Source organism: Arachis hypogaea, chromosome 3, assembly GCF_003086295.3.
Source record: "Arachis hypogaea cultivar Tifrunner chromosome 3, arahy.Tifrunner.gnm2.J5K5, whole genome shotgun sequence".
NCBI lineage: Eukaryota > Viridiplantae > Streptophyta > Magnoliopsida > Fabales > Fabaceae > Arachis > Arachis hypogaea.
In genome coordinates, this window is record NC_092038.1 from 83,299,904 (window position 1) to 83,313,830 (window position 13,927).

The 13,927-nt window shown below is 39.4% G+C and overlaps 1 non-coding gene across 1 annotated transcript; it reads left to right on the forward strand.

The window, feature by feature from the left end:
• The first annotated feature begins 2,113 nt into the window (after positions 1–2,113).
• On the forward strand, positions 2,114–2,221 carry LOC112792826 (small nucleolar RNA R71). Its single transcript, XR_003197548.1, has one exon. It is a non-coding gene; the product is annotated as a small nucleolar RNA R71 (small nucleolar RNA).
• Positions 2,222–13,927: the final 11,706 nt, after the last annotated feature.

The window sequence follows — 13,927 nt, forward strand, 5'->3', positions numbered from 1 at the left end:
GATAGGTGAGGGGTTTTTGGGGAAGAGGTATTGAGGTGATTGGTGAATGAGTGAAGAAGAGAGAGAGTGGTAGGGTAGGTGGGGATCCTGTGGGGTCCACAGATCCTGAGGTGTCAAGGATAGCTCATCCCTGCACCAAGTGGTGTGCAAAACGCCCTTTCTGCCAATCCTGGCGTTAAACGCGGGGCTGCTGCCCTTTTCTGGCGTTTAACGCCAGCTGCTTGCCCATTCCTGGCGTTAAACGCCAGTCTGGTGCCCCTTTCTGGCGTTAAACGCCCATTTGCTGCCCTTACTGGCGTTTAAACGCCAGCAAGTTTTCCTCCAGGGTGTGCTATTTTTCTTTCTATTTTTGCTTTTTCAATTGTTTTTGTGACTTCACATGATCATCAACCTACAGATAACATAAAATAACAAAGGAAAATAGATAAATATAACATTGGGTTGCCTCCCAACAAGCACTTCTTTAATGTCAGTAGCTTGACAGTGGGCTCTCACGGAGCCTCACAGATGTTCAGAGCAATGTTGGAACCTCCCAACACCAAACTTAGAGTTTGACTGTGGGGGCTCTGTTTTGAGAGAAGCTCTTCATGCTTCCTCTCCATGGTTACAGAGGGATATCCTTGAGCCTTAAACACAAAGGATTCTTCATTCACTTGAATGATCAGTTCTCCTCTGTCAACATCAATCACAGCTTTTGCTGTGGCTAGGAAGGGTCTGCCAAGGATGATGGATTCATCCATGCACTTCCCAGTCTCTAGGACTATGAAATCAGCAGGGATGTAGTGGTCTTCAACCTTTACCAAGACATCCTCTACAAGTCCATAAGCCTGTTTTCTCGAATTGTCTGCCATCTCTAGTGAGATTCTTGCAGCTTATACCTCAAGGATCCCTAGCTTCTCCATTACAGAGAGAGACATAAGGTTTATACTTGACCCTAGGTCACACAGAGCCTTCTCAAAGGTCATGGTGCCTATGGTACAAGGTATTGAGAACTTCCCAGGATCCTGTCTCTTTTGAGGTAATCTCTGCCTAGTCAAGTCATCTAGTTCTTTGGTGAGCAAAGGAGGTTCATCCTCCCAAGTCTCATTACCAAATAACTTGTCATTTAGCTTCATGATTGCTCCTAGGTACTTAGCAACTTGCTCTTCAGTAACATCTTCATCCTCTTCAGAGGAAGAATTCTCATTAGAGCTCATGAATGGTAGAAGTAAATCCAATGGAATCTCTATGGTCTCAGTGTGAGCCTCAGATTCCCATGGTTCCTCATTAGGGAACTCATTGGAGGCCAGTGGACGTCCCTTGAGGTCTTCTTCAGTGGCGATCACTGTCTCTTTCTCCTCTCCAAATTCGGCCATGTTGATGGCCTTACACTCTCCTTTTGGCTTCTCTTCTGTATGACTTGGAAGAGTACTAGGAGGGAGTTCAGTAACTTTCTTACTCAGCTGACCCACTTGTGCCTCCAAGTTTCTAATGGAGGACCTTGTTTCATTCATGAAACTTTGAGTGGTTTTGATTAGATCAGAGACCATGGTTGCTAAGTCAGAGTGGCTCTGCTTAGAATTCTCTGCCTGTTGCTGAGAAGATGATGGAAAAGGCTTGCCATTGCTAAACCTGTTTCTTCCACCATTATTGTTGTTGAAACCTTGTTGAGGTCTCTGTTGATCCTTCCATGAGAGATTTGGATGATTTCTCCATGAAGGGTTATAGGTGTTTCCATAGGGTTCTCCCATGTAATTCACCTCTTCTATTACAAGGTTCTCAGGGTCATAAGCTTCTTCTTCAGAGGAAGCTTCCTTAGTACTGCCTGTTGCTGCTTGCATTCCAGACATACTCTGAGAAATCATATTGACTTGTTGGGTCAATATTTTATTCTGAGCCAATACGGCATTCAGAGTATCAATCTCAAGAACTCCTTTCTTCTGATTTGTCCCGTTGTTCACAGGATTCCTTTCAGAAGTTACATGAGTTGGTTATTTGCAACCATTTCAATGAGTTCTTGAGCTTCTGCAGGCATCTTCTTCAGATGAAGAGATCCTCCAGCAGAGCTGTCCAATGACATCTTGGACAGTTCAGACAGACCATCATAGAAGATACCTATGATGCTCCATTCAGAAAGCATGTCAGAAGGACATTTTCTGATCAATTGTTTGTGTCTTTCCCAAGCTTTATAGAGGGATTCACCTTCCTTCTGTCTAAAGGTTTAGACTTCCACTCTAAGCTTACTCAATTTTTGAGGTGGAAAGAACTTTGCCAAGAAGGCGTTGACTAGCTTTTCTCAAGAGTTCAGGCTTTCTTTAGGTTGTGAGTCCAACCATATCCTAGCTCTGTCTTTTACAGCAAAAGGGAATAGCATAAGTCTATAGACTTCAGGGTCAACCCCATTGGTCTTGACAGTGTCACAGATTTGCAAGAATTCAGCTAAAAACTGATGAGGATCTTCCAATGGAAGTCTGTGGAACTTGCAATTCTATTTCATTAGAGAAACTAATTGAGGCTTAAGCTCAAAGTTGTTTGCTCCAATGGCAGGGATAGAGATGCTTCTCCCATAGAAGTCGGGAGTAGGTGCAGTAAAGTCACCCAGCACCTTCCTTGCATTGTTGGCATTGTTGTTGTTTTCGGCTGCCATGTCTTCTTCTCGTTTGAAGATTTCTGTTAGGTCTTCTACAGAGAGTAGTGCTTTAGCTTGTCTTAGCTTTCACTTCAAGGTCCTTTCAGGTTCAGGGTCAGCCTCAACAAGATTGCTTTTGTCTTTGTTCCTGCTCATATGAAAGAGAAGAGAACAAAAAAATATGGAATCCTCTATGTCACAGTATAGAGATTCCTTGAGATGTCAGAGGAAAAGAATAATAGAAGGAGGAGGTAGAAGAAAAAGAATTCGAACTTATCAAGAGGGATAGAGTTCGAATTGTTGATAGTGGAGCAGTGTTAGTCCTTAAATAGAAGGATGTGAGAAGAGGGGAAGAATTTTGAAAATAAAGTAAAAGATTTTGAAGAAATCTTGAAAAACTGAATAATGATTTTCGAAAATTAAAGTTTGGAAAGAAATAAAGTGTTTTTTTTTTGAAAAAGATTTTGAAATTAGAAATAAAAAAGATATGATTGAAAACTATTTTGAAAAGATTTGATTTTTAAAATTAATGACTTGGCTAACAAGAAAAGATATGATTCAGACATTGAACCTTTCTGAACAGAAAAGGCAACATTCTTGAAATGTTGAATCAAATCATTAATTGTTAGCAAGTATTTTTGAAAAATGGAAAGAAATTGATTTTGAAAATATATGATTGAAAAGATATGATTTGAAAAAGATTTGATTTTGGAAAATTATGAAAACTTGAAAAAAAAAACTTGAATTAAAAACAAAATCTTCCCTCTTGTGCCATCCTGGCGTTAAACGCCCAGAATGGTATCCATTCTGGCGTTTAACGCCCAAAATGCTACCCTTTTGGGCGTTAAACGCCCAGCCAGGTACCCTGGCTGGCGTTTAAATGCCAGTTTTCCTTCCTCACTGGGCGTTTTGAACGCCCAGCTTTTTCTGTGTAATTTCTCTGCTGCATGTTCTGAATCTTCAATTCTCTGTATTATTGACTTGAAAAGACACGAATTAAAAAAATTTTTTGAATTTTTATTGATGAGGAATAATCAAAATGCAACTAAAATCAAATAAACAATGCATGCAACACACCAAACTTAGAAGTTTGTATACTATTGACACTAACAAATTGAGAATGCATATGAGAAACAACAAAACACTCAAGACAAGAGAATTTAAAGATCAGAGCAAGGAAATCAACAAGAACAACTTGAAGATCAATGAAGAACATAATGCATGTAATTTTCGAAAATTAGAAGACTAAAAACATGCAATAGACACCAAACTTAAAATTAGACACTAGACTCAAATAAGAAACATAAAAATATTTTTTTCTGATTTTAAGATTTTATAATTTTTTTTTGGATTTTTCAAAAATTATATGGAAAAGAAAATAAAGAGGATCAAAACTTTTAATTAAGAATTCCAAAAATCATGCAATGTTAGTCTAAAGCTTCAGTCTAAAAAGAATTAGACATGTCTGGCCAAGCTCCAGCAGGACATTACATTCAATAGCTAAATTGATCAGAATCAATCAGCTTTTGTGATGATAAGAATATCACCTTGAAATTCTAGAATTCATTCTTAAAAATTCTGAAGAAAAGATACCTAATCTAAGCAACAAGATGAACCGTCAGTTGTCCAAACTCGAATAATCCCCGGCAACGGCGCCAAAAACTTGGTGCACGAAATTGTGATCATCAATGGTGCCATCAACATGGTACGCTCAATTGTAATCTCAACTCTTTGTCACAACTTCGCACAACTAACCAGCAAGTGCACTGGGTCGTCCAAGTAATAAACCTTACGCGAGTAAGGGTCGATCCCACAGAGATTGTTGGTATGAAGCAAGCTATGGTCATCTTGTAAATCTCAGTCAGGCGGATTCAAATGGTTATGGAGGATTGATAATTAAAAGATGAATAAAACATAAAATAAAGCGTATGGAGATGCTTTGTCCCTTCCGTCTCTCTGCTTTCCTACTGTCTTCATCCAATCCTTCTTACTCCTTTCCATGGCAAGCTGTATGTTGGGCATCACCGTTGTTAATGGCTACAGTCCCGTCCCCTCAGTGAAAATGTTCAACGCGCTCTGTCACAGCACGGCTATTCATCTGTCGGTTCTCGATCATGTCGGAATAGAATCCAGTGATTCTTTTGCGTCTGTCACTAACGCCCCACAATTGTGAGTTTGAAGCTCGTCACAGTCATTCAATCCTTGAATCCTACTCGGAATACCACAGACAAGGTTTAGACTTTCCGGATTCTCAAGAATGCCGCCATCAATTCTAGCTTATACCACGAAGATTCTGATTAAGGAATCCAAGAGATAAACATTCAAGCCTTGTTTGCATGTAGAACGGAGGTGGTTGTCAAGCACGCATTCATAAGTGAGAATGAAAGATGAGCGTCACATAATCATCACATTCATCATGTTCTTGGGTGTGAATAAATATCTTAGAACAAGAATAAGCTGAATTGAATAGAAGAACAATAGTAATTGCATTAATACTCAAGGTACAGCAGAGCTCCACACCTTAATCTATGGTGTGTAGAAACTCCACCGTTGAAAATACATAAGTGATAATGGTGATCATTGGCTTCGGCCCCAAAGAGTGAACCAGAAGAACCAAGATGAAAATACAATAGCAAAAGGTCTTATTTATAGAGAACTAGTAGCCTAGGGTTTAAAGAAATGAGTAAATGACGTAAAAATACACTTCCGGGCCCACTTGGTGTGTGTTTGGGCTGAGTATTGAAGCATTTTCATGTAGAGACTTTTCTTGGAGTTAAACGCCAGCTTTTGTGCCAGTTTGGGCGTTTAACTCCCACTTCTATGCCAGTTCCGGCGTTTAACGCTGGGCAGTCTTGAGCTGATTTGGAACGCCGGTTTGGGCCATCAAATCTCGAGCAAAGCATGAACTATTATATATTTCTGGAAAGCCCAGGATGTCTACTTTCCAACGCAATTGACAGCACGCCAGTTAAACTTTTGTAGCTCCAGAAAATCCACTTCGAGTGCAGGGAGGTCAGAATCCAACAGCATCTGCAGTCCTTTTCAGTCTCGAATAAGATTTTTGCTGAGGTCCCTCAATTTCAGCCAGAAAATACCTGAAATCATAGAAAAACACACAAACTCATAGTAAAGTCCAGAAAAGTGAATTTTAAATAAAAACTAATAAAAGTATAATAAAACTAACTAAAACATACTAAAAACATACTTAAAACAATGCCAAAAAGCGTATAAATTATTCGCTCATCAGTTAACGTGACTACTAACATGGTTCTTCCTTGCTTCCTTTGTCCTAAAATCAAGCAAATAAAGTGCATCAAAGCTCTAGCCAAAGTCATGAGATTATGCATCATCAATTTGTCATTCAATTATTGCAAAATCCTCATGAAATCATGTAAAATTTACAATAGTTGCTTGAATCAAGGTGTGAGTGTATTTTCATCCAAAACTTGCCTTATTCTCTAAGAAAATGCATGAAACAACCCTAAAACAGTAAAGAAAAGGTCAGTGAAACTGGCCTAGATGCTATGGCATCACAACACCAAACTTAAAGCTTGCTTGTCCCTAAGCAAGTACTGAAACATAGGAAGAATGGATGAAAGAACAAGAAGACAATATAGAAGTAGAATTCCTGGTTTATGGGGTTTCATGCATAGCAAATTAGGTTCATTCCTTTACTAGGTTTCAGGCCTTTATCAAGTCCTTGGTTACTCTCTTGATTGCATCCTTTGAAACTTCTTAATTGTTGATCCTTCCTTTTTTTTAAGATTTATTGCATTCTTCTTTTGGCTAAGTGCTCTGTAAGAGGGCAACTCTTTATGATAAGCTTTCAGCCAACACTCCCAAACCAGTTGGTTTAAGGTGCTAGGTATTAAGACACCCCTAAGGACTTACTCCCTCAAGTCTCTTTCCCTCATACATACACACCACAGGCACATGGTTTGTTATTTTTCTTTCTTGAGACCTTGGTGTCCAACGCCTCTTTGGGTTACTAAGTGTTCTGTAGCAAAGGTCACTCTTGACAGTGGACTTTCAGCTGATAATCCCAGATTAGTTAATCAAAATTACCAAGTGATGAGGCACTCCTAAGAGCTTATTCATCCAAGCATATCCCTTGCACATGAATACTACAAACACATGCCTCACTCTTCAAACCCTTGGTGCTTAGCATTGTTTCTTATTGTTTTTCCTTTCTTTCCAACTTTTATTGCTCTTTCTCTTTTCTTATTGGGATCTTATTATTTAGTTAGTCTCATAGGATGTGTTTCAAGCATAGGATTCAGGATAGATATATAGTTGCCTTCTTTCCTTGTTGGTGAACCAACTTAGCTACTTGATCACCCTACCACAAACATTCAGGACTCACTTCACAAGTTAACTCCACTCTTATTCTTTTCATAACATTTTCTATTTGATTAACTTAAAGGATAGGCATACAAGTAAGGAAGGTGGAAATGCAGAAAGGACATTAGACTAGCACACTTGGATGTGCATAAAGAGGAATAAGCAGGATATGAAGGTTTCATTCAATCATTTTTCAATTAAAGTTCTGCATTTCGAGACAGTTCGATACAACCTCATGATGTCTTCCTTGGTATTCTCATCCTAACATTTGCATCCTTGTCTGTTTCCTTGGATGATGAGGTATGATCATTCCCTGAGATTGATTGAATTCCTATAACACTATTGGAAGTTGCTTGTTCCCCAAGCACTTGGAAAAGAGTTATCATGCATGTGTGCTTGTGAGTTTCTGAACTTAATTCGGTGTGTGAACACCAAACTTAGTTATTTGCTTAATTCAGCAAATTGAATACATGCAGAAATCTTGTGTGCTTTTTATTAAGAAACAACTATGAGCTAAAAAGACAAACTATGCATTAGAGGTTATATCTCTGTCAAGTGAGTTCTCTGGTTGCTAAAGCAATGCTTTATCACTGAAGGGTTGCAATGCACTCTTCAGTTGGAGTTTTTGGTGGAACACCAAACTTAGAGTCCTATATTCACCCTTGAATTGTTTTGGTGTGTGACACCAAACTTAGCTCCTCACACTACAGAGAATTCAACTTGAAGTTTTTATTGAGAAACTTATGAAAGGAGAATTACCTCAGGTTGGGTTGCCTCCCAATAAAGCACTTTTTTAGCATCGCTAGCTCGACGATTCCTTTCTTAGTTGAGGTTATACTTCCGTTTGGGGGTTTCCCCCATGCTGCCCAAGTAGTGTTTGAGTCTTTATCCATTCGTAGTGAATTTCCTCTTTGAGTCCTCTTCCATGATTTCTTGTCCATAAGGTGAGACTTTTATGATTATAAAGGGCCCCGACCATCTTGATTTGAGTTTCCCAGGAAAGAGTTTCAGTCTAGAGTTGTAGAGAAGCACATATTGCCCTTCTTCAAAACTTCTTGGTGCCAGGTTGAGATCATGTCTCCTTTTTGCTTTTTCCTTATAGATCTTGGTATTTTTATAGGCTTGAGACCTAAACTCTTCCAGTTCTTGAAGCTGCAAAACCCTCTTTTCACCAGCAGCGGTGCTGTTTAGGTTCAGTATCTTAAGAGCCCAAGAGGCTTTGTACTCCAGCTCTAATGGCAAGTGACAGGCCTTTTCATATACTAGTTGATATGGGGACATCCCAATTGGTGTTTTGAAGGCTGTCCTGTATGCCCAAAGAGCATCATCTAGCTTCTTCGCCAAGTCCTTTCTTGATATCCCCACAGTCTTTTCCAAGATCCTTTTCAACTCTCGGTTAGATATCTCTGTTTGCCCACTTGTTTGGGGATGATAAGGTGTGGCAACCTTATGCTTCACCCCATATCTTAGAAGTAGGGTCTTCAATGGTCTATTGCATAAATGGCTCCCTCCATCACTGATGAGGGCTCGTGGGACTCCAAATCTGGTGAAGATATTCTTTCGAAGAAAGTTTATGAATACCTTGTTGTCATTGGTTGGGGTTGCCACGGCCTCCACCCACTTAGATACATAATCCACTGCCACTAATATATACTTGTTCGAATATGAGGATGGGAATAGTCCCATGAAGTCGATCCCCTATACATCAAACAGTTCAAGCTCTAGAATGTATTGTTGTTGGCATCTCATTTTTCTTGGGCAGATTGCCAGCCCTTTGGCATTCATTGCAGCTTCTCACCAATTCCTTAGCATCCTTGAAGATAGTGGGCCAGAAGAACCCACATTGCAGTACTTTTGTGGCAGTTCTTTCTCCTCCAAAATGACCTCCATAGCTAGCACTATGACAACTCCACAGGACCTCTCGTCTTTCTTCTTCTGAGATTCACCTCCTAAGGATTCCATCTGAGCATTTCTTGAAGAGATAGGGTTCATCCCAAATGAAATACTTAGCATCATTGATGAGTTTTCTTCTTTGATGTTTGTTGATCCCAGGGGGTCGGTCACCGGCTGCTTTAAAATTAGCAATATCTGCAAATCAGGGTGCTTTATGAACCAACATTAACTGTTCATCTGGGAAAAACTCATTTACACTTGTATCATGTGTATCATCCTTCCCACAAGGGATTCTAGATAGGTGATCTGCTACCTTGTTCTCCACACCCTTTTTATCTCTAATCTCGATGTTGAATTCCTGCAATAATAAGATCCATCTGATTAGTCTTGGTTTTGATTCCTGTTTGGCAAATAGATATTTGAGTTCTGCGTGATCAGTGAAAATAATAACTTTAGAGCCAATGAGGTAGGATCTAAATTTGTCAAATGCAAAAACTATTGCCAGCAACTCCTTTTCGGTGGTGGTATAATTTCGTTGAGTATCATTAAGGACCTTGCTGGCATAGTATATGACATGAACCAAATTTTCTTTTCTTTGTCCTAACACTGCCCTAACTGCGAAATCGGATGCATCACACATCAGTTCAAATGGTAAACTCCAATCAGGTGGGGTGATGATAGAAGCTGAGGATAGCCTCTTTTTCAAGTTTTCAAATGCTAGCATGCACTTCTCATCAAAGATAAATAGTGTATCAGACATCAGGAGATTGCTAAGGGCTTGACATCACTTGGTGGAGGTAATTTTTCAATTAGCTCCACCTTAGCTCTGTCTACCTCAATGCCTTGGTTAGAAATTTTATGGCCAAGGACTATTCCATCTGTCACCATAAAGTGACATTTTTCTCAATTCAAGACCAAGTTGGTCTCTTGACATCTTTTTAATACCAAGGCAAGATGGTTTAGGCAAATAGGAAAGGAGTCTCCAAATACTGAAAAGTCATCCATGAAAACTTCAATAAACTTCTCTATCATATCTGAGAATATGGAAAGCATGCAGCATTGAAAAGTTGCAGGTGCATTACATAGCCCAAATGGCATGCGCCTGTAGGCAAACACTCCATATGGACAGGTGAATGATGTTTTCTCTTGGTCTCTTGGATCAACCACTATTTGGTTATATCCTGAATAACCATCTAGAAAACAATAATATGCATGTCCCGCAAGTCTTTCCAACATCTGATCCATGAAGGGAAGTGGGAAATGATCTTTTCTTGTGGCTTCATTGAGCTTTCTGTAGTCAATACACATCCTCCATCCTGTGACGGTTCTTGTAGGGATTAGCTCATTTCTTTCGTTGGGTACCACAGTGATTCCTCCTTTCTTGGGGACTACTTGAACTGGACTGAACCATGGGCTATATGAAATTGGGTAGATTACTCCTCCCTGCCATAACTTCATGACTTCTTTCTGTACTACTTCCTTCATAGCTGAATTCAACCTCCTTTGGGGCTGAATGGAAGGTTTGGCATCCTCTTCCAAAAGTATCTTATGCATGCATATGGCTGAACTGATTCCCTTCAAGTCAGCAAGTGTCCATCCAATGGCATCCTTATGTTTTTGTAAGACTTGAAGCAACTTTTCCTCTTGTTCTTGGCTAAGGGCTGAATTTATAATCACTGGATAACTTTTATTTTCTCCTAAGTATGCATACTTGAGAGTGGGTGGCAGTGCCTTTAGCTCAAGTTTGGGTACTTCTTTTCTTTCATCATTCCCTTCTAGTGTGCCTTGAACATGCATGTCAGCGGTTGCAGCCTCTTCGCTTGATGTTAATTCCTCTTCTTCTATTAACTCCTCAAGTTCTTCTTCAAGAGTTTCTTGCACCACAACATCCACCAAGTCCAACCTCATACATTCTCCCAATGAGTCGTGTGGGTAACTCATGGCCTTGAACACATTGAATATCATTTCTCATCATGTAGTCTAAGGACAAGTTCACCCTTTTGGACATCAATGATGGCTCTGGTAGTGGCCAAGAATGGCCTTCCCAGGATAATGGAAGTCTTAGCTCCTTCCTCCATGTCTAATACTACGAAGTCTGCTGGAAAGATGAAGTCTCCTATCTTCACCAACAAGTTTTCTACTATTCCGTGGGGAAACTTGAATGATCTATCTGCCAATTACAAGGCCATTCTTGTTGGGTTGGCTTCCTCAATCTTCATTTTCCTCATCATTGCTAAGGACATCAGATTTATGCTAGCTCCTAGATCACATAAAGCTTTCTCCACTGTGATTTCCCCTATGATACAGGGAATTTGGAAGCTTCCAGGGTCCTTCAATTTCTGGGGTAATTTGTGCTGTATGATGGCACTACATTCTTCGGTGAGTACTAAAATCTCATTATTTTTCCTACTACTCTTCTTGGTCATCAGCTCCTTCAAGAACTTGGCGTAGAGTGACATTTGCTCTATTGTCTCAGCAAAAGGTATGTTGATTTGTAGTTTCTTGAAGATTTCTAAGAATCTTGAGAATTAGTTATCCTCTCCTTTCTTCTTTAACTGCAACTGCTGGGGGTATGGAGCTTTTGGAAGGCATGGTTTGAGCGCTTCTCCTTTTTTATGTGACCTGGGAGTGGTGATGCACTGAAAATTTGTCTAGTAACAAATTTTCTTCGGCAAGTGTACCGAATTGTCGTCAAGTAAAAACTCACTATAGAGTGAGGTCGAATCCCATAGAGATTGATTGATCAAGCAACTTTAATTAGAAGAATGTTCTAATTGAGCGAACCAGAATTTGATTTGAGATTTGCAGAAAATTAAATAACGGAAAATTAAAGAGCAGAAAAAGTAAATGCTAGAAATAAAGAGCTGAATGTAAATAGCATAAAGTAAATTGCAGAATCTTAAATGGGAATGGGGGAATTGCTCATAAATGTAAATGGCAGAAATTAAAAAGAATGGGTAAGATCAGAAATGGGGGTTCATTGGGCTTAGGAGATGTTGCATTCTCCGGATCAAATTCATTTTCATCTCTTTCTCAATCAATGCATTCATTGATCTCCTAGGTAATCTTAAGTGATCGAATTCCAATTCCTTGGTAATCCAATCTCTCAAATCTTGATCAATAGCCAATTCCTTGGTCAATTGCTCATGAGAAGAGATGAAGTATGGTCACTGATTATACCACATGCATTCCCAAATCAAGTATTGGTAGGATTATAGTCACATATCCATCCAAACCCAATTTGGTCCAGCATGAGAAAGCATTTCTAGCATGATCTCTTCATTCCTCTTCCAAGGTTCTGTATATATATATATATATATATATATATATATATATATATATATATATATATATATATATATATATATATATATATAACTACCCAATTGGATGAAGATTGAAAGCTTTCTAGTAAAATCAAGAGAAAAGATAGAAGAAGAAGAATGAAAACTAATATTGATCCATCAAATTGCAGCAGAGCTCCCTAACCTAATGAAAGGGATTTAGTTGTTCATAGCTCTGAAAAAAATGAAAACAAAGATGGAGAATACATCATGAAAGTAAAACTAGAAGTTGTAGAGAAAGTAAAATACAAAGAGTAGCTCTATGCCCAAGGCTCCTAAAATTTCCAACCCCTATCTAATTCAAAGCTACTCCTATATATACTACTCTTCTGATCTTCTAGTTGGCTCTTCAAATCTTGGGTATGGGCCTCTGGATCTTGAGTTTGAAGCAGTTATCCTCTTTATTGGGCTTAGCTTTGCTTGCAGAGAGAAAATGTGAAGTAGGCAGGGACTTTGGCTCAGGACGTTAGTGGTGTCAACGTTAAGTGAAAGTGTGGGTTCGAGAACGTTAGTGACAATCACCTTTTTCACTAACATTCCTAACCCAAATATGATCACGTTGACTTCAACGTTAATGGCACTAAAGTGACCACTAACGTTGCCTCTTGGCCTTTCGCATACGTTATTGGGACTTACCTTTCCCAATAACGTGGTGAGTCACCCTTCTCCTTACGTTAGAGTCCACGTTAACTAGGTTAACGTGGCTTCTAACGTAGCAATGCCAATTCTTCGAGAGCGTTAGTGACACTTACCTTTGTCACTAACGTTCCAATGTGCCCCTACTTCCCACGTTAGAGTCCACGTTAACTAGGTTAACGTGGCTTCTAACGTAGTAATGCTAGCCATCTTCAACGTTAGTGACAAAGGTGAGTGTCACTAACGTTGGCTCATTATCTCTTTATCCACGTTTGCTTCCACGTTAACTAAGTTAATGTGGGAGTTAACGTTGCTCATGGTGGCTCTTGGTGGTTCACCCCAACGTTAGTGACAAAGGTAAGTGTCACTAACGTTGGCGATCAATTGCTCTCTCCACGTTAGCTTCCACATTAACTAAGTTAACGTGGGAGTTAACATGGCTTATGGAGGCTTGGCCAATGTTAGTGACAAAGGTGAATATCACTAACGTTGGCTTCTCTTTTGCTTTCCAACGTTAGAGTCCACGTTAACTAAGTTAACGTGGCAACTAACGTGGCCAATTATGAGCTTGGTCCAACGTTAGTGACAAAGGAGAGTGTCACTAATGTTGGCCTTGTTGTCTTCTTCCACATTAGAGTTCACGTTAATTTAGTTAACGTGACTCTTAACGTGGGCTGTGATAGCTTCGAGGGTGTTATTGGCGATTACCTTTCTCACTAACTTTGCAAGCTAGCTCCCATTCCACGTTAGAGGTCACGTTAGTTGAACTAACGTGAATGCTAACGTGGTTCTTCTTTGCTTCCTTTGTCCTGAAATCAAGCAGCAAAGTGCATCAAAGTTCTAATCAAAGTCATGAGACATGCATCATCCAATCCATGCAAAATTCTCATGAAATTATGTAAAATGCACAATGTATGCTTGAAACAAGATGTAAGTGAATATCTACCCAAAACTAGCTTATTTCTTAAGAAAATGCATGAAACTACCTTAAAAACAGTAAAGAAAAGTCAGTGAAACTAGCCAAAATTCTCTGGCATCACAACACCAAACTTAAAGCTTGCTTGTCCCTAAGCAAGTACTGGAACAAGAGAATGATGAATGGAAT